Consider the following 18,350-nt stretch of genomic DNA (forward strand, 5'->3'; position numbering starts at 1 on the left):
GACAGCATTTGGCCGTCCGTTCTGGTCTCTTTTGACTTGTTCGGTCAGTCAATTACCTGATGCCAATGCTGAAAGTCAGTGATTGGATGAGATTACTGAGAGTGTGAAGCTTTGGCTAAGCAAGGCTCAGGAGTCTAATTCACGGCAAGCTAAGAAGCTCGTCAGGATGTTACTATCAAGGAAGGGGATTGGGTCTATTTGAGAATCATGAAGCATCGTCTTAAGCAAGTGGGGAAGAAGTGTTCTTAGTTGTCTTTCAGAATGTATGGTCCATTTCCTGTCATTAAAAAGATCAATGAGGTTTCTATGAAATTGTAGCTGCCTAACTCATGGTCAATGCACAACGTTTTCCATGTTTCTCGGTTGAAAGTGTTTCACGGTACACCTCCAAAGGACATTTCTGAAGAAGAACCAGAAATCATAGATGAAGCCGAAGTTATGGAGCCAGAGCAAGTCTTGTTGGATCGGTTTCGTCATGGTTTAAAGAAACAAGTTGTAGCAGGGCTACAGTGTCACAGGCACTGGACAGACAATTAGTTGCAGTTAGGCTTGAGTTCACACTGGGCGGACTCTCGCCTAGGCAATGACACGTGGCAAGTGTTACAGATGGTGGTTCAGTGGACACTGTGGCCAGATCACCACCACCTCAGTTAGGAGATAGACTTAGCTGCACTGGGATATCTGCCAGCTGTTGGTGGCTCTTAGGATGTACATATGAGTGGTTGGTTCCAGTCGTGGCTACGCATCATTATCCACGTCGTATGGTTTAGTGTCTAGTCTTGAGTCTTGAGTCTAGGGTTTTGCACGCCACTGACACTCTCCCTGCACATTGGAGCCTCGACACGCCCATTGTACCTTGAGTCACGAGCTTGGAGCTGTGTGTGTTGCCAGCCAGAGTTGTATGGTTCTTTGAGTTTGTCGAGTTCCATTGAGTTGAGTCTGCAGTCGTGTTGCGATGTGATGTTTCTTTTGTTGGAGTGAGGTTTCATGCATACTGCACTGAGGAGCACCCACTCTAGAGAGCACGACACCTTTTCCTCGCTACAGGTGCTCTCATTTTTGGCACACCCGGTGGGACCTCAACTGAAGTCTCACTCCGTCGAAAGTCGAGTTGAGGAGCTATTGGATTGGGCCTGCCTCAGCTTGGTTCCGTCTAGTTTTCCCTCGACCTGCTTAGTTTTCAACCTGCTCGCCTAGACCTGCTTATCTAGTCTCTCGTTCTAGACCTACTTGTCTATTTTCTCGTCCTGGTCTAGTACTCTCTAGGCTGGGTCTAGACCTCTCTCGTCAAGGTCTAGCCAGGAGGTCTAGTCACTCGCCTTGGTCTAGTGGAGTCTGGACCAGTGTGAGGTAAAGGTCTTTGTGTTTAGTGCTCAAAGCTTGGGTAGGTTTTTGGTTATTGCGGCATGACATATACAAGGCAGTCAAAAGAGAGACAAAGCCCACTACTAAGTCCCTTGAAGTACTACCACAAGAAGCATCAACCCTTCGTGCCAAGCAGAAGTCCACCAGGCTCATTACCCGTACCTTCTCCCTCAACTAGTTCTACACCTCCCCAATCACCCCATCAATAAACTTCTCACCCACTGTGTTACAGCAAGCTCCGATGCAACAAGCTCTTGCACAGACAGCCATGAAAGAGCTCACAAGTGTTCTAGCTAAGGTGAATATTAAGTTTCCGACTTTCAAAGGTCTCTCCACAGAGGATGTTGACGACTATACCCGGAGGTTTGTTTCTCTTTGCAGAGGTCGTGGTCTCAACTGTGAAGATGCCTTCTTACTGCTCTTCCCATCTACCTTAGATGGCTTAGTAGACAAGTGGTACAATCAATTTTCTGAAAACTACTTTGCTACATGGGCCACATTGAGGCAACACTTCTGTGAAGCTTTCAGGCCAGGGGACTTCCAAGAAAAGGTTCTGGATGAGTTGGCTAACGTGATGCTTCAGCCCAAAGAGACTTTTGCAGAACTCATGACTAGAACAAAGTCTCTAGTCGCCAAGCTTCCTCAGCAACGAGGTGAGTTTATGGTTAAGAAATGGGTAGAGAAGGCTCTTTCAAAGACTTCTCAACAAAAACTCAGAGAGAATCTCTGACCTGACGCCAACTTGGAGGAGTTTGTTGCCGCTCCTACTGCAAGGAAGCTGTTTACTGACTCTTCTCAGGTCGAGACTGCCTCTGTACTTTTGGAAAGTCCATATGATCCTTTAACTTCTTTACGCAGGGAGCTCGAAGCCTTGAAGTTACAACGAGCTCTTCAAGAGGAGAGATCATTCTCTCTCCAACAGGAGTTCCAACAGGAGAAGCCCTCTCATCAAGAGGCCCTGGACCAGATTAAGCTCAAGCTAGAAGAGCTAAGGACTCAGCAGGAGTCTAAGGCTGTGGTCTGGTGTACCTCATCCCGTTCGCCAAGGCACCCTCCACAAGAATGCCCCCTTCGGGCTTATTTCCACTTCTATGAGAAGTCTGGATATGAGGACAAGGATTGCTACTACCTCAAAGGATTGCGACAAATACAACAAAGTCTTGGTCCTACTCTTCAACAAGGGCCAGCACCTGCATCCAACATGTTTTCCCCCTATGGCCATCCAAACCACATGCCACCTTTGTTGACAGCCCTTCCTATGCAAGGTATGCAAAGTCCTTTTCCCTCTAAGAGCTTTTATCATGCCCATGCTCCCTCATCCCCTCAAAGCTTCTATGCTTCCTCCTCCAACTCCATGCACCAGGACCACCTTGCCCTTGGACTCGCCTATTGAATCAGCCCATTTTGTGCTATAGATGCGGGGAATATGGTCATTACCAAAGCAAATGTCCCCTTCCAAAAGGATCCCCTCCTTGCCGTCATTGCCCCAAAACGAAGGATCACTAGAGTAACGATTGCCCTAAACTTCGTGCATCCACGGCTTCAAATCCAAGTCAATGCTAGAATGAGTTTACCTTTCCCAAGCTCAATTTGATAGCCGATAGTACCATTCCTCAGCCACCCCCTTCTGCCCATGAGGTTACCCCTCAAGATAAGCTGCAGTTGGTAGAGGAGCTAGCGGGCGTCCTCACTCGGGCCCAGAGAGACGCTCTCGGTCTTAGCATTCCAGCACAATCAACTCCCCCACAAATTCTCACAACAATGGATATCCTGCCTTCAGCTGTTGACAAGCCATCACCCAGTGACAAGCAAGAATCCAAATCTTTGCTCTCCGATATTGATGAAGCCTTCTTGGAAGCAGTTTCCGATCTACAGAAGATCAAGGTACCAAAGAAACCATTGGTAGAAAAAGAAAAGCTTATAACAGAGACAATCTTGAAGAACACCTTCTAACAAGTGTCCCTCTACGACATGTTGCAGCTAGATGCGAGTTTTAGAAGTGACACCCTTGCTGTTATTCAATCACTTTACCCCGGAGCAAGTCCTAGTGGCGGGCACCTCCCAGTGCGACCATCAGAGTCCTATATGATATCCCATCCCGATGTTCCCCTCACTGATTATAGAAGCCCTCGTCTCATTGTGTCCGTCTTGGGGCGGAAATTCTCAGGAGTGATAGTGGATGGTGGATCTGGCATCAACCTGATGCCCGAGTTCACTATGTTAGCTCTAGGTCTATAGCCGACACACTAAAGCACTTCATGATTGGGGAAACGACGCAATGTGGATACATACTTCTGGCTCTCCAATGCAACCCATTCGCCTACAAGGAGGCATGGATCTCGTACAGCAAAGTTCTTTCTCCCTAGAGACCAGCCTTGAATTGGAACAGCCTACTCCACGTGACGGGTCAGGCGAAGATCTGCTGGAGTGGTTGGACGCTACCAAATCTATGCCTTGTTATGGAGTCTCTTATTAATCTTTGCCTGCGGGTACACCCTCTTTCAATGTTTCCACAGTAACTAAACCCAGTGAGATTCCTGAGTCAGCTCAAAGTGTGGAGGTCATAACACAGACTCACCATGCGCCCTTGGTGGAAGCCTTTGGATTGGGTGAGCCTATGAAGATTCATAGTAGCGGAAACAAATATCCTCTACATGAGTTCACCCCCCCTCATCATCAGCCCCATTGGCGTCTGCTTCTTCAACCAAAAATAAGCTCTCCTTTGTGTCTAGCGAACTCCCCTTCACCGAGCTTCCTCAAGGCGGGATACAAAAAATAAATGTTGACCTTGCTTATGATGTCTCTCTGCTCCTTGACGCAGCAACTTCTTCACCTATAGGGAATTCCTTAGCAGTGCCATCTCCAGACTGAGTAAAAGGAACACAATTCTGCGACTCTTGTATCACGGTCAGAATTAAGCAAACCATTGGATTCAATTTATGGATTGAAGGTGGGGATTGAGCCAAAATGCTAATGTACATTGTGCATCTTTACCACGTTAGCATAAGCGCAGATTCAAAAATCTGGCTTCTCATTAACCCACGTGGCAACACTTGGAAACACTTTTCTAACGGCTCGCTGCTTGCTTTATTTAACGATGTTATAATCGCACCAGAGCTTGCTTTTTCAGTTGATTGCAATTGCTGCTCGTCACAGCTCGCCACAAGCCATTGCAGGCAGCAGCTCGTAATCAGCAATGGTTCACCTTATTGTATTTTCAATATATACTGGCACTATATACTATTTATTAACGTGAATCTTCCGAGAATCGGTCGCTCTTTGCTATCTCCCTTTGTGCGCTGCACTTCAGTCTTGCATAGACCGGCACTTGCACGCAAGCGAGCAGCCAACTGGCACCTCTTTGGCAAGCCCAATCGTTGCGCAACCACTAGCTGAGGGCACTCATCCCTCATTCTTCCCTTAACTCCAATCTCCGCCAAGCCATTCAACATAGCAGGGTACACACACAAACCATGTAGCCATAGCAGCTACAGAAGCACACGAAAAAAAAAAAAACGTATGTCTGTCTCCGAGCACCACCACCCCTCGCGAGGCTCATACATGCACCTGCCATAGTATCTCCCTACCACCTTCCTCGACACCCTGCCGCCAGAGCATCTCTCCCCCCCCCCCCTGCCTGCCCCCGCCCAATCTCCTTGTGTCGACCGTCCGCATCGACTATGCTAATTTACGGGGCTGCCTTTGCTGCGTCTAACACACACACACACACACACACACACAGAGAGAGAGAGAGAGAGAGAGAGAGAGAGAGAGGCTACATTCTCGACCTACAGTTTTGAGCCTAGCCAGGCATGCGCACATGGCAATAAGGCGCCGAGAGCTGTCACCAAGGCCATTCAATCAAGCATTGCTTTTACGTTTTAACTCAAAGATCGAGCGTTTTCCTTCTCTCAAGCCAAAAGTCTATTCCTAAATGCTCTATAGAGAAATGGATGCAAAATTGGACCCACATACTTCTGTGAACAAAAGCACGTTATGATTACCAAGAAAATAGAATTTTGATTGTGACTTAAATTTTTCAATGGGCGAAAGAATGAGTGGATGAACGAAAAAGTTGTGTTCGAGACATAATAGTTTGGAAAGTGTTTGACCAAAGAAAAACTATAGGGCATATTACATAGCACTAATTAAGAGAATCTAAATCTATAATGGCCACACAATTTGGAATTGATTTGTAAAAAATTTATCAATCTACCACTTTTTCACGCTTAAAAGTGTACCACCCATTCATGCTTTCACTCCAAGAATAACCTTCTCTTGTTTAGCCCAATGTGGATGATTCACATCCTAAGTCAATTTATTGAGCTAGGGATGACGATACTTTGATGAAGAGATGAAAGGCTTCTTGTAAAGCAAGATTATCAAATTACTTTAGTGTTTTTGATCAAGCTGATCTAAAGCGAATGCTTGGTTGTGATGTTTGAGTTTTAAGGTATTTTGCATTATTTTCACCTGGTCACGTGTGGTTAATTTTGTCTCATTGAAGCACCCTTGGTGGTTTTGATCATAATGCGATCTCTCTTTTCAATTCTCTCCCTTTTGACCTAGCAAACATACGCCATGTTATCAATCAGCTAGCAATAAATTGACCTAGCAAGCATACTCGAATGTTATCAGCCGACTAGCAATAAATTGAAAGCACAAAACACAAGGCACTAAGAGGTAGTCATAATGCACTCTCTTTCAAGCTTTTAATCCACTCATGTAGGTTTAGAGGAAAATGTCAATGGATGGTCCATTAGACGTGTTTTCAAGTTTTGCTTATTTCATTGTATTTTGTCACTTCTAGTTCCAAGGAGTAGGATAATTAGTCTAAATTGGTGAGACACCCACATAAGCTGAACTCAATGGACGGTCCAGTAGCCGTGTTTTCAAGTTTTGCTAATTTCACTGCATTCTGTCGCTTCTAGTTCCTAGGAGTAGGATAAGTAGTCTAAATTGGCGAGACACCCACATAAGTTGAACTTTGGGGTATACAACTCTACATATAACATGCCAGAGTGGAAGAAGGTGTGTCATATGTGGAAATCGTAAGAAATTCAGATGGTTTCCTACTGAGAGTAAATCCAAACGCTTTGCTTCACAGAGGTGCCAGAGGATTTTGAAGAGGGCAAACATAAGAAATCCAAGTGGTTCACTCCAAAGAGCCGCAATGACACAATCTGATATAGCTAAAAAGAGGAGAGAGTTTCGAGACCAGTAGGAAAGAACCATGCTTGATTCCATCCCAAAGGATCTCAATCATCCTTGAGAAGATACCTTGCCAGGAAAAGCAAAGCAAGATATATTCTAGCTAGAAAAAGGATAGAGGTCCGAGATCAGTAACAAAGGGGTAACAAAGACCATGCTTGATTCCATCCCATGCGATGTCAATACTCCTTGGGAAGATATTATGCCAGAAACATGAGAGCAATATCTCACTGAGGAATTGTAAGTGTTATGGGGGGTAAACCATTGCAACATTCATGGTTTTGGTTGCACCATAGAAATATATAATTAGGTAGATTAGAGAGTGAGCTCCGTACACAATGTAGAAACAATAACTTGCTCGATTAATTGTAGAATTTTGTGTGACAGTGGCCTTATGTAGGCTCAAGGTGAGAGATTGTAATCAATGAGTGGATGGATATGTGCCACATATAGTAATAGAAAGGTTCATGTGAGGCGACCACACGCATCATGTGGCTATCAAGTGTGTATCATGTGTTTGTGCAATGAGTAGCATGAGTGAAGCTATAGGGTTCCATGGAGAACGTGCGATTATGCACATAATGGTGCATGTTTGAATTTTTAGGGATGTCCTTATTGTGAGTGTAAGCTAAAGGCTTATCCCAATAGATTCTCTCATGTAAGCTGAAGCTTACACTAGAAGCATGGAGTCTAACATGGGTTACAAAGGGTAACTACATAGGGCTCATAGAGATGAATCTAATGTAAAAGGGAAGTGTAGGTCTCATTTCCAAACTATGTGGTTTGAATAAGTGTCTAAACACTTTACAAATGCGGGTCATCACTTTGTAATTGGAACTATGTTGGTGGCCTCATCTTCTATGCTTAATTTTCCTTGATTTTGAGAATTTGGAGGGATTTGATGATGATGATGCACATGTAGGTGCACGTGGCTTTGAACCGGGTTTGGTGCATATCCATCATAGAGGTACAAAACTAAAATAAAAGGGTTTACCATGTCATTTTGGGGAAGATAGTGTATATGTCCTGTGTTAACATTTTGATACAAGTGCTCATGGGTGCAATGTGAGGGCTATGATCACTCAAATCATTACATACATTAAAATTATATCCAAAACTGTAGACAAAGATAATTGGAGCCATTGAGAAGTTTTTCAATCCTCTACTTGGGAGTTATTGGGAGGCTTGAAAAGATAATTTGTGCTTGATATCCTTTGAAAAAGCCGCCATTGTTGCTTTGGTTTCCCTTTTGATACCTGGCCTTAGTGCCAAAAAAATAGCTCCAGTAAGAGAGAGAGCCTTAGGATCTGAAGCTTGGCCAAGAGGATCATGGCTGTGGGAAAATAGCCTTAATTGTCCAAAATTTGAATTCTTGATGCCCTTGGAACTTCTTGCTGTAAACCGGAACCTTAGTTCCAAGCAAATGTAGCACCGATGGGGAGGATACTATGAGGCCAAGAAAATAGTAAGAACTTGGGCTTGCACTACAATGGAGTGAGGGTAAGAGCACCAAAGTGTAAACGGTTGTATGCAAGGCGAGCATGACGTGGGGTCGGGGTTGGTGAGTGAGCAGCACAGGGCAGAGTTGTGCGAGTAGCTACCTACGAACAATGCAGCAATTATCGATGATGGCATGACAATTTGGGGGACCTTGGGGTCTCTTGGACATGCTCTCAATGACGAGCAAGACTATAGAGCAAGGTGAGTGGATTAGTGACGACGAGGCATGGCCGAGGTAGCACATTGGTAGGGTCAACAACTCATGAATATGATGATGAAAAGTAGTGACAGCAAGCGCTTTCTATCATTGGCAATGATTTGGTAGGGCTTCTTCGAGTGGATGAAGATGGCGTAAGAGATGATCATTCGGGCATGTGCTTTAGCAAAGCATGGACTTGTGTGGTGATGAGAGCACATAGGAGGGCCAGTGGATGGAGTGAGGATGTAGCCACATGGTCACTAGGTGGAATGATAGCTTGCAAGCTTTATGTTAAAGGTCGATTTTAAAAAAGAACAAACTTGCTTTGTCTTTTATCTAGAGGGTGGATCCCATCATTTGTGCGTACACACACACACACACACACACACACACACACACACACACACACACACACTTAAGCAAAGATTAACGAGCAAAAATTGATGGGATTAACAAGCACAAAACATAGAAATTTAATCAAGGTATTATTGCTTGGTACTTGGGCCAAAGTGGCATAAATTTGTGCGCTTGAAAGCTTATGAAAGAATGTTCAATTTATGCTCTCAAGAAATGAAACTTGGCTTGGAAAAGCGAGAGAAGCAAAGTCCAATGCACACACAATCAAGCAAATGTAGAATGCAATGAAAGTATGATTACAACGACAAGTAGAAGGAGAAATTTGAATGGTCTAGCGGGGAATCGATGCTCATAATCCTCAATTTCCTTAAACGCCTTGGTCGTGGCCCAAAGGTCTTTAGCCTTCACATATATCCAATGTTGAGCTTCTAAAATGAAATCTAATGCTAATTACTAATCTACTAGGATCATGAAGGTGACTATGAAGTGTTAATCATACACCATGCTCTAATACCACATGTAAGTGCTATGGAGGTAAACCATTGTAGCATGTATGGTTGTGCACCACATCAATAGAAAATTAGATTGATTAGGGAGAGAGCTCAATACAAAATGTAGAAATAATAACTTGCTTGACTGATTGTAGTGACCTTATGTAGGCTCAAGGTGGGAGATTGGAATCATTGGGTAGATGGATATGCACCACATATGGTAATGGAAACGGTCATGTGAGGTACAATAAGTAGCATGTGGCTATCAAGGGTGTAGCATGTGTTTGTGGAATGAGTAGCATGTGTAAGGCTATAGGGTTCCATGTGGAAAGTGTGGCTATGCTCATAATGGTGCATGTTCAAACTATGAGTGTAAGATAAAGGCTTGCTCCAATAAGAACTTCATGGTGTACAGTTCTCTGCATATAACATGCCAGAGAGGAGGAAAGGTATAATTGGTGAGGTACCCACATATGGATAGAGGTCAAAGCTATCAATACACAAGCAAAGAAAAAAAAGTCAACCCATTTACAAGATAAACTTTGTGGTATACGACTCTTTACGCATGACATGCCGGAGTTGAAGAAGGATGTGTCATCTATGGAAATTGTAAGAAATTTAAACGGTTCACTTTAGGGAGTAAAATCTAGAGGGCTCACTTCAGCGAGTTGTAATGACACAATTTGTTCTAGCCAAAAAGAGGAGAGAGGTCGGAGAGAAATTACAAAGGACCATGCATGATTCCATCACATAGGAGTTGTTCATTCTTGGGAAGATCTCATGCCAAAAACAAAAGAGCAACATCTTGCTCAAGAACTTCTTGGTGCATGACTCTTGTATGGCATGCCAAAGTTGAAAAAGGATGCAATTGTTGAGGCACCCACATTTTCCCACCGGTCAAAGCTATCAATCCATGAGAAAAGACAAAGTCAAAGCTATGAATCCATGAGAAAAGACAAAGTCTTCCCATTTAATCTAGAGTGCCTATCCGGATGCTATACTTACTATTGTTAGGAAGACACCTTTAATTGATGTAGTCTTAGAAGGTGATATCCTTCTCTTTTTAAGAGGAAGAAAGAAGTTGATATAATGGTGAAAGCTATCGATACATGAGCAAAGACAAAGCTTCCCATTTAATCTAGAAAGACTATCTAGATGTTGCACTATATCAGTCTATTTTTAAGCGGAAGGAAGAAATTGCTATCAATAAACAAACAAAGAAAAGGATTACCCATGTAATCTAGAGTGATTATCTAGATGTTGCACTATATCCTTCTTTTTTTAAGGAGGAAGGACGAAATTGATACATCCATGAAAGCTATCGATACATGAACTAACAAAAAGCCTTCCATTTAATGTAGAGTGACTATGTAGATTGTAACACTTATTACTATTATGCAACACCTTTAATTGAGTAGGTGATCAAAACATTTTTCTTTGGGGCTCATTAAGGCCAGGTTCAGACGACCCGGTGGCAGTGCACAAGCAGATGCATAGACCAATGGATTGCTCACACCTGGAAGGTGGCATATAGACGGCGTGACAACTCAGCCAGCCTAGCGTGCCAACGCACGGAAAAATGCATTGCATTTTCTTCCCCCCCCCCCCATACACTTTGTGCGTTGGGTAGCTCATCGAGCTTCCTTTTTTGATCGACAAGGACATGAGGAGCAGAGAAGGTGATGAGTTGCACCTTTTTTTGTTGGCATTTTGATTAGCTTTGTTTCTCATTAAACATGGATTCCTTTCATTCTCTTTCCTTTTTTGTAGGCCATTGAAGGCGAACGTCGTATTCGAATCGGCAAGGTAGCATCAAGTGCCTCTCCAATTATGCGCATACCTCCCTCCCAACCAAATTATGCCTCCACCTCCCATTCTCCCCCCCGCCCCCGCCCCCCCCCCCCCCCCCCCCCCCTCCTCCTTCTCTCTCTCTCTCTCTCTCTCTAAGGATGGCTCCATCTACAAATTATTACTCTTCTAGGTCAAACTTGTCAATAACTCTCTCTCTCTCTCTCTCTCTCTCTCAACCCAAACTAACCAAGCTATTGAAATGTTTGTGTATGCAGGAGTCATGGACCCATCTCAACATTTGGAAATCCAAAAGGACGTTGGTGACAATCCATCCCAAAATGTATTCTCCCAAGCCTCTTACTACTCCTTCACACTGCCTCCACATGGCTTCACGGCCATGCTAACTTCTCCATCGCCCTCCTCTCCTTTCTTATTCAAGCCACCCCCTACCATGTGCTCCACCTCTACGCCATAAGACTATGCACGTAGAGAATGGACCCAAGCCCAAATCCCTCCTCCCATCAATCTACTAAAGGGTGCACAAAACCATCCAGGAAGAAAGCCTTACACTTGGGTGGAGAGGATGAAGATGACGAAGACATCATTCAAAAATCCAAGGGTCAATGGATGATATCTGGGTTGACCAGATTATCCATGTGAGGGGGGGTATGCACGAGGAGTTCAACAATCTTGAAAAGCAAGGGATCAATCTATGGGCGAAAGTGGCTGCACGGTTGGCCTCCACATACCATGACTTTGATAAAGATAGCGAGGCATGCCGCAAAAAGTGGCGCTTTGTACTTGGCCAATATAGGCTGGATAAAGCACATAATGCTACATCTGACAATGATAGAAAATACACATGTAAATGGTATGATGTGGTAGATGAGTACTATCATGATAGGGCCTCTGTGAACCGTGTTAGCCATGCCTCCTCTACCACCTACAAAAATACTAAGATGAGTGAGGTACCAGGCAAAGAAGACTCCACAGCCTCCCAAATCAAAAGTCAAGCCACAACCACCACCAATGGCAAGTGGTCTACTCCAAAGGTTGAGGAGTCATTGGCACAAATGGGCAACCTTGGTCCGAGCTTTACTTGACTACTTGAAAGATAACTCCAACCGGCAAGAGGCACTTAAAAACAAGCGCTTGGACTTGCTCGCTAGATTTTGTGACACCATGGCAGGGTTCTTAAAGCATGCCAGTAATGACAACTACTGACGAGCTACTAACTAGTGAAGCCTATGGTCTTCAAAGAATCAATCCTTTCTTGTCTCAATCTTCCCGTTTTTAACGTTTGTGATGACTTTGGATAACTTTATTTTTTTTTGGAAGTAAGCGTATTGTGTACATGCAATGCTTTCTTTTCATTGACTATGTTACATTGCTTGTGTAAACCTATAGGATAGGAGTCCAGTGTCTAGAGAGATGGCGCTTCATTGTGCTTGGCTATGCTCTTGAGCAATTGCAAAATTATCAAAGGATGGACCAAGCCAAAATGATGTGGCCTTATTGCAAACATGGTTGCATTTAATCCAATGCATGGGCCGATCGATCAACCTCAACATTGGTAGAAGAAGAGGTCACGAGAATAGGAAAGCTTGGGCTTATGCCCAGCCCCAAAGTTTTCTTTACGACTTTCTTCTAAATTCCTACTCAGATAGCATGTTCAAGAGACGCCTTCAGGTCAGCAAGGATACCTTTCGTTACATTTGTGGAAAGGTGGCCCCTTTCATGTCAAAGCGCGTCACCAACATGCACAAAACCATCGACCTTCCTACGCGTGTGGAGATTGTTATGCTCAAATTAGCTTCTGTCACACATCTGGAGGTCTTAGGTGACTTGAATGGATGTGCTAAGAGCACATCATGGGGCATAGTCCTTGATTTTTGCAAGGCCATCATGAAATCAGGTCTCAGAGATATCTACATTCGTTGGCCTTCTTCATCTCGCTTTGAGAAGCTGACAAGTGAATTTGAAGCCCTTCGAGGAATACCCTATGTTGTTGGTGCTATTGATGGTTCACATATTCCAATCATTGCACCAAATGGAACCATGTGGATTAGTTCAACCGAAAAGGCTTTCATTCAATTTTGTTGCAATTAACAGTGGCAGCAAATTGTTCCGTATGGAACTATGATGTTGGATGGGCAGGGTCAATCCATGACTCCCTGAACTTTACTCGCAGTGAGTTGGGTCAAAAATGTGCTAGATGTGAGCTTGGGAATTATTGTTTGGTGGGTAGTTGTGCTTATCCATCTCGACCATTTATGTTGGTGCCCTTCAAAGGGTGCAAGGAAGGCGTATTGTGCAATAAGTTTCATTAGAATTTCATACAATCTAGCACAAGAATGCCACTGGAGTGCGCATTTGGCATGCTAAAGGCAAAATTTTGCATCTTGTTAAAGAGATGTGACATTGATCTACATCACGTGCCTGATCTGGTGGAAACGTGCCTTATGTTATGCAATATTTGTATATGACACGGCGAAGCTTTTGATATGGAATTGGTGCGCGAGGCTGACGCTACCCTACTAGTTGGCAATTCACTCAAAGAGAGCCAAAGAACTGCAACAAGCTCTATGGTGGAAATTGATGGGGGGCGAGGGAGAGAGAGAGAGAGAGAGAGAGAGAGAGAGAGAGAGAGAGAGAGAGAGAGAGAGAGAGAGAGAGAGAGAGAGAGAGAGAGAGAGAGAGAGAGGGAGCAACCAATAGCTATCGATCTATTGAGTGCACCAGAAGGGTGTGTGTGTGTGTGGGTGTGTGTGTGTGTGTGTGTGTGTGTGTGTGTGTGAGAGAGAGAGAGAGAGAGAGAGAGAGAGAGAGAGAGAGAGAGAGAGAGAGAGAGAGAGAGAGAGAGAGAGCATCGTGTACCTATCAACCAATCTATAGTGTGTGTGTGTGTGTGTGTGTGTGTGTGAGAGAGAGAGAGAGAGAGAGAGAGAGAGAGAGAGAGAGAGAGAGAGAGAGAGAGAGAGAGAGAGAGAGAGAGAGAGAGAGAGAGAGAGAGCATCGTGTACCTATCAACCAATCTAGTGTGTGTGTGTGTGTGTGTGTGTGTGCATGCATATATATGCACGAGAGAAAGAAAGAAGAAGAAGAGTCTTTTAACGTCGTAGGAAAATATCCCAAGAGCTCTTAAAGATCTAGAGAGAGAGAGAGAGAGAGAGGGGTAGGTAGATAAAATTAACGTCCACAAAGGTCAAATATGACCTATGGAAAAAAAACAAAGCATTACAACGGTGCTTCTCAACAAAGGTGTTAGGTACATTTGAGTTAAGGACTGAGGGTCCACTTGCAGGAGCAAAGAAAAAAAACTAAGAGGGGTTAGATGAGGGGGGAGCCGGTTTGGGGGTTCGAAACTCTTGAATGACCGCTTTACCACCTCGATAGACCGCCACTTGCCTTGCATCTTCTCGAGCTTGCTTTTTTTAGTCTTCAATTGATTTGTAGTCAATTCTTCGCCAATCCAAAGATTTTGTCCCTTGAGAAGGCGAGATTGGTGTAGCAACCTCAGTTGCTCTTCTTTGCCCTTGAAGGTGAGGATATAATGCTTAGGTGGCACCTCACCGTGTGTATCATTGATCCAAGAGACGGTTTTGGGCTCTCTGCGAATTGGTTGAAGGATATCGTTGAGGTTGGTGATGACTTCGTCAAGGGTGTCCTCATCGGTGCACCATGGTGAGGAAAGTCCCCCGATCCTGACCTTGAGGCCAAGTGATTCTTGTAGCCTACGCTCTTGTAAGACTGCTTGTATCTTAGTGTCAATCTTCTTGGTGATGTCGTGTCTTGCCAAGTGAGCTTGGTGATTTTTTCTTCGACTTGCTTCACCTTGTTGGTAGCGAGATCTACCACAGAGTCAAATGGAGCCTCAAGTTTGCTAAGGCGAGCCTTGAGGTCACGATTCTTCCATGACTCTGTACAAGGCTGCTTGGAGTTGTTTGATGTAGTCGGCCTTGCTCGGGGACACTACAACGGAAGCAAAACTTGGCCGTGTTCTTGTGGGTGTCTTTGGAAGTGATGTCTTTGCCTTGGTAGCCATGTCCTTCACATTGTTGGTTGGGAGTGGAGAAATCCACTGTCTATGTTGTAAGAGGTGTGACCCTCTCAAAAGAATTAAGTGATTGTGTCGACCAAGACCTGTTGTCGGAAGCCAAGCTTGTGAGGACTGAGGAGGAACAATGTGTTGAGCGTGTTGAGAGGGCCACACAAAGCTATAAGGCCCGAGGATGCCAAGAGTGCAAGTTCTTGCTAGTGAGCAATATATCTCAACGAACACCCGACAGGAGCTGGACCATGCACAAGCAATAGGTTGAAGAGCCGGTAGGAGAGACTGTTGAGAGGTGAACACGCATCACCCACATGCGCGCGCACACACACACACACACACACACACACACACACACACACACACATAGATCCAAACAACCAGAAGGGGCATCAAGAAAGCTCTTTTCAATTATCTCTCTCTCTCTCTCTCTCTCTCTCTCTCTCTCTCTCCCCCAATCGTGCGTCGGGTTACTGCTTCTTGGGTGAAAGCATACAATGGTGTCTAAATACTTGGTGTCCATGGACACCAAGTATGATGCTATGGATGGCACCATAGCTGGGCTTTTAAGTCAATAATTTTTAAAAGAATATTGGTAAGATAACTGACTTCACGACTCCACTACTCGGATTGAAAGACATGGAGCGGTTAGCACACGTGGACCTCTCCCTCTCTCTCTCTCTCTCTCTCTCTCTCTCTCTCTCTCTCTCAGATGGCCTCCAATGCCCATCTCCATCTCTCTCTCTCTCTCTCTCTCTCCTACTCTCCTGTTCAGAATATGGATGATGGAGACTCTTTTCCTCTCGCTTTGGTTCCAGCTCATACCTCCTCACAAGCAGCAATGGAGCTTCTTGAACTCAACAATGTAGAACAAATGGATTTCAGTTCACTATTACAATCAGGAATTTTTGTACGACTTCATTCATGTCAAACTACTGCAGACTCTTCCAAGATGGTGGACGAAGGATTTTATGATGAGGCATATGGAATACATATAGTTCATACGTAGGTGCACTCCAAGAGAAAGGCTTGTCTAAATGAGGATGAAATTATTGCAGTGAGGAAGTATGAAGAACAGGCTAAACGTGAGTACAGAAAGCGATGTCGTGGAAGAATGCAAGTACTGCCAAGTGTCAACATTGGAGCGGAAGATTGTCATAGGGAGGACGTCGATGTACACACAAAGGAAGACAAGAAGCAACATACTATTCAAAATATTGTTCAGCACATTGTGAGGCAGTTGCATAGTTATGAGAAAGAAGATAAGAATGCAATTCTTCAAGGTGTTTTCAATGATGATAGAATCTTGCCATTCTGTGCAGATTTGTATCTTCCTGCAAATGGCCTTATTTTTGCACTCAAGGTCTCCTTCTAGGAATTAAAGATTCCAAAATCATCTCACGAGATGTTTTTAAAACGAAGCACATTCAGCATGCTGGTGAATGGATTACTGCATGATAATGGGAGCCAAAGTAGAGGTATTACTCTACATAAAGTGGCAAAGCTATTAAATGTTCATCCAAGGAATTTATATTCAGCTTTGGGTAGACTTGACAGCGATCCTATGTCAAGTACGATGAGGTTCGACTTATGCAAAAGGAAGTCTGGAAATGCTGGGTCCTTATCGGAGGAATTGAAGCAGACAATTATTACATTTTGGATAGAGCACAGTAGGACAAGAAAGATATTTGTCAGAAACGATTGGGCAGAAAACATTATCAAGAGCATCCCATACACTTACTTGATGAATCTCAGGTAAACATGTCTCATTCTTACAATGAATAACTCTCAAGTGAAACATCTCACTCTTATGAATAGCTACCCATTGGGTGTTATGGAGTTGTGTACATGCTACTATATGTGATATGTAGCCAAGTAATGTGTCAAGATAGTCCATTGTCTCTACCTAGGCTATTGTGTGTGCTATATTGCACAAGTGTAGCCCAATGTCCCTGTCTATACTATAAGTGTGCCATGTAAAAGGACTCTATTGTAGTAAGATAGCAACATGTGTGCTATACAGTAAAAGTGTGTGTAAGAATAGCACAATGTTCTTGTCTATGATATGATGTGTGGTATGTGAAAGAGCTATATTACATATTGAGAGCACTATGTGTGCCATATAGCGTTAGTGTGTATAATAAGAGGCCAATGTCCCTATCGATGCTATTATGTCATAGTATTTCTTGCAGTATGAGTGCTATATAGCATAACTATGTGTAATAATAGCCCGATGGTCCTGTCTATGCTATTATGTGTGCCATGTAGCAGGACTCTATCAGAGTATGACAACATCATGTCTGCTATATAGCAAACATGTGTGTATAATAGCACAATATACCTATCTATGGTATTATGTGTGCTATCAAATTATATAATATTATGAGAGCACTATGTGTGCTACATAGCAGATGTTAGTGTAATAGTAGCATGGTATCCATGTATATGCTATTATGTGTGCTATGCAGAGTTTGATATGTGTAATAATAGCACAATATCCCTATCTATGCTCTTTTGTGTGTTATGTAGAAGAACTGTGTTATAATATGAGAGCACTATGTGTGCTATATAGCAAACGTGTGTGATGTGTGTGTAATAACAGCTAAAAATCCCTATCTATGCTATTATGTGTTATATAGAAAAATTGAGCATGTAATGAAAGCTGAGTTATCTATCTATGCTATTATCTGTGCTATGTAGCATAGCTATATGTACTTATACCAATGCATCTGTAGCTATGCTATTATGTGTGATATATAACAAAATGTAATTCTAATGCATTTTGTTTTCAAGCAGACAGAGTATTTCTTGAAGTTTAAAGATAGCCACCCACATGTGACAATTGGGCAAAGGTCCTTTGAGAAGCTGAAGCCTTGGTTCGTGCGAAAGTTGAAAGATCGAAATACTTGTTGTTGTGTTTATCATATACGACTGATGTATCTCAAAGATGCGTTTAATGTTATGCGCTCATCTGCTTTTGGTTTTCATGGGAGGTCATGTACATGTAAATGCAATGTTTGCAAATCAGATGGGGTGAATGCAGAATGTCTTGCTGTTCAACACTCGTTTTCAAGGATCACGAAGTTGTGGGAATCATGTGTATGTACAAAGGCTGAGGGGGATATATTCCATAAACACACCTGCTTGATGGGCCAATGCAAAAACTGTGGTGTGGAAAAGCTCACCCTTTGTCCACGAGAACGTGCAGAGATGACAAAGACAGTTCCATTGTAAGTCTTCGAGGACATTAAAGTTCAAACCAAGCATGGTCTAAGTAAGAGAAAGATGTTGTCACTCAAACAGGTGGCTTTAAGTGAGCTGACAGGGAGGATAAAAGACGACATCAAAATCTTCATCGAGCACAATTTCACTTACAGATGGCAGG

At 43.5% G+C, this 18,350-nt stretch overlaps 1 pseudogene across 1 annotated transcript in view; it reads left to right on the plus strand.

Moving 5' to 3' along the window:
- Positions 1–12,216, plus strand: part of LOC147455114 (uncharacterized) — a 51,066-nt pseudogene extending 38,850 nt beyond the window's left edge. Inside the window, exons 2-3 of the transcript XR_015188475.1 lie at positions 10,894–10,929; positions 11,190–12,216. The product of XR_015188475.1 is annotated as an uncharacterized LOC147455114 (transcript). The remainder of the gene's footprint in view (positions 1–10,893; positions 10,930–11,189) is intronic.
- Positions 12,217–18,350: the final 6,134 nt, after the last annotated feature.

Source organism: Adiantum capillus-veneris, chromosome 6 (genome assembly GCF_014529385.1).
Source record: "Adiantum capillus-veneris isolate H3 chromosome 6, ASM1452938v2, whole genome shotgun sequence".
NCBI lineage: Eukaryota > Viridiplantae > Streptophyta > Polypodiopsida > Polypodiales > Pteridaceae > Adiantum > Adiantum capillus-veneris.